The following is a 3,131-nucleotide window of genomic DNA, read 5'->3' on the forward strand; positions in this document are numbered from 1 at the left end:
GTGGATGATAGATGGATAAATGGAAGATAAATCAGGGGATGGATGAACTGATGAATGGATGAATGAAGGAATGGATGGATAGATAGATGGATGGATGAATGGATGGATGAACTGATGGATGGATGAATGAAGGAATGGATGAATGGATGGATGGATAAATGAAGGATAAATGAAAAAACGGATGGATAGATGGATGGATGAATGAATGAACGATGGAATAGATGGAGGAATGCATGGATGGATGAATGAATGAATGAAGGAAGAGATGGAGGAATGGTAGGATGGATGGATGGATGAACATATGTATAGATGATGGATGGTTAGATGATGGATGGATGGATGAATGAATGGATAGATGTTGGGTGAATGATAGATGATGGATAAATCAGTGGATGGATGAACCGATGGATAGATAAATGATGGATGGATGGATGAATTAAGTAATGGATGGATGGATGGATGATGGATGGATGGATGATGCTGGGTGGATGATAGATGATGGATAAATGGGTGGGTGGATGAACTGATGAATAGGTAGATGATGGATGGATAGACGGATGGATGGATAGATAGAAAAATGATATGTCGATGATCGATGAATGGATATATGATGGATGGATGGATAATGGATAGATTGATCCCACAGAGCCGAAATATAAAGCCATTTGTACTGTCAAATTTGGCGTCCGAATGAATAATGATAATCTTGTAGCTCGTGGAACATCAAAGGAAAATGAATAAGAACAGAGCAAGTAAGGCCCATAAATTAGCTTTGATAATGTGACCGTTAGGTGAACTCTTGTTTGATGCGGTTGGATGCTGTCAGGAGGGCGTGAGCTTCACCCTCCTAATTAGTCAGAGAGATGAAGCAACGGCGGGCAGCTGACATTCGGCTCGGGATAATTGCTTTTTTTGCTCCCTGATAACTCAAGGTCCATTTCAACAGATGGAAAATCAACAGAAAGCATGTAAAACAGCATGACGGGGCTGAGAGAGACACACAGAGAGGAGGAGAAGAGCAAGAGGGCAAACAAAAAACAAAAAAATCTGGCTTAAAGGAACAGTTCATCCAAAAATAAATTTCATTCACTTAGCCCTATATATACTGTCTTTATTTAATTTTTTTGTAATAGTTTTAGTAATTTTTGTTGTCATTTTTATTATATATATATATATATATATATAATTTATTTGTTTTGTTTAGTTATAGTTATTTTAAATTAAAATAAATGAACTTTTTATATATTTTATTTTACTTCAAGTAAAAAAATGGTTTTATGGTTTTAGTTTCAGTTAACTATAATAACTCTGAAACACAGATTATTTTATTTATTTATTTTTTTTTTATTATTATTATTATTTTTATTTTGATAAAACATCTGCCAAATATAAATGTATACAATCATATATTTTCATATGATATAGTCATATGTGTGGTATATTTGAAGTCATATGATGCTTTAAGTCAGGTTTACATCTTAAACATGGGTCTGTTTCTCAGGCAAAGCATCACATGAATTCAAAAGACTTGAAACATACATATAAAATACACAACAGAATATCCTAAAACTTTAAAATGAAAACAGAAATTATTCAAATAAAAACTAATTTAAAATAGTAATAAACTCTATAATAGCATCTCACTAATACTATATGGACTGTTATGATACTTTATTATGCTTTCAGTCTTTGGATCTTAGAGGTGTAAATCACACCACCTTTTCTTGTGAAGAAAAACTTCTGTCTAACATCTCATTTTCTGTTTCACAAATAAAAAACTCATAAAGGCTGTGAAGAAACATGAGGCTGAGTAAATGATGATAGATTTTTCGTTGTTCCTTTAATAAGCCTTCATTCATCATCGCTGAAGCACAGCAGTGACGCAGCAGAAGAGCATTGATTCACGCTCTGGAGAGCCGCTGAGCGTCCCATAATGCCCTGCTGCTTATCAGCGAGAGACGCTCACCATCCATTCGCTTTTGATCCCTTTCAGTGCATTCGTCTCCTCCACCAGCAGCAAAAACACACGCATGCAATTCCCTGAGACCCGCTGTGAAATCAACATTACAGTCCTGCAGCGCCCATTTAGTGGCACACATGCATATTAAATATGAAATATTTAATCATATATACATATATTAATTAATTATTTAATATGTAATGTCATATATATCATAAATTATATAAAAAATATTAGCTATTCATAATTTTTGAGAAAGAACTAGGAAATTGGAGCTATACTATTACAAGCTAATTTCAATTATTTATTTTAAATATGATTAAATTAAGAAATCACTGACTTTAAGAATCACTGATGTTCCTTTTCTTTCTTAAAAATGTGGCCAAATATGTTTCAAGTTGTTTAAAGTTTTAATTTATAAATTATAATTGCTTTAATAAATTAGGATAACCTAATTTAAACATGACATTGTAAACATATGAATAAAAATAACATTACACCTTTAATTTATTTACAAACATGCTGTTTTTTGGACACGCCCCCTTTAGTTGGTCAGGTGGGCATGAGGCCACGCCTCCAACATGGCTGCCACTGTGGCCAAAGCAGGTGAACAAACATTTGTTCTTTGACTGCATCTGTGGATTGTTGGGTTCAGTCTGGTTCCCTGCAGTCATGGATTAACTTGTGTCAGTGTTGGTAAGATGAATCTTTTGTATTTGTGTTGCATTTTTCTAAGTAGTAAGTACAAAATTTAAAAGCTAAAAGTTTGTGAGTTGTGTGAATGTGTATGGCAGTGAATCGAGTGGAGAACAGCACCAAACACACACAGGAGTCAATCATCTGCACTTGTCATAGATGGAAACATGCTGAATTTGGCTGATCCAGCGACATCAACAGCTCTGCCGTCATGAAGGGCCTACCAATAAAACCAAGAGATTGTGGTTTGGCTAGTTAGAGCGGGTTAGTTAGTCTCTGCTGGTAGATCTTGTAATTAAAATAATCTTGCTTAAAAAAACAAAACAAAAAAAAACATCTTCTTCCACTGATGGTCATTCAAAAATATTCATGTGTTTTAATTAAATATATATTTTTGCAAGCAACATATAGTGCATCTGCAGCTGATCATTAAGTAACTATTTTAGATGTTTTGCTGAGGTTTGAGGCCATAGTT

The sequence above is a fragment of the Labeo rohita genome, chromosome 13 (genome assembly GCF_022985175.1).
Source record: "Labeo rohita strain BAU-BD-2019 chromosome 13, IGBB_LRoh.1.0, whole genome shotgun sequence".
Taxonomy (NCBI): Eukaryota; Metazoa; Chordata; class Actinopteri; order Cypriniformes; family Cyprinidae; genus Labeo; species Labeo rohita.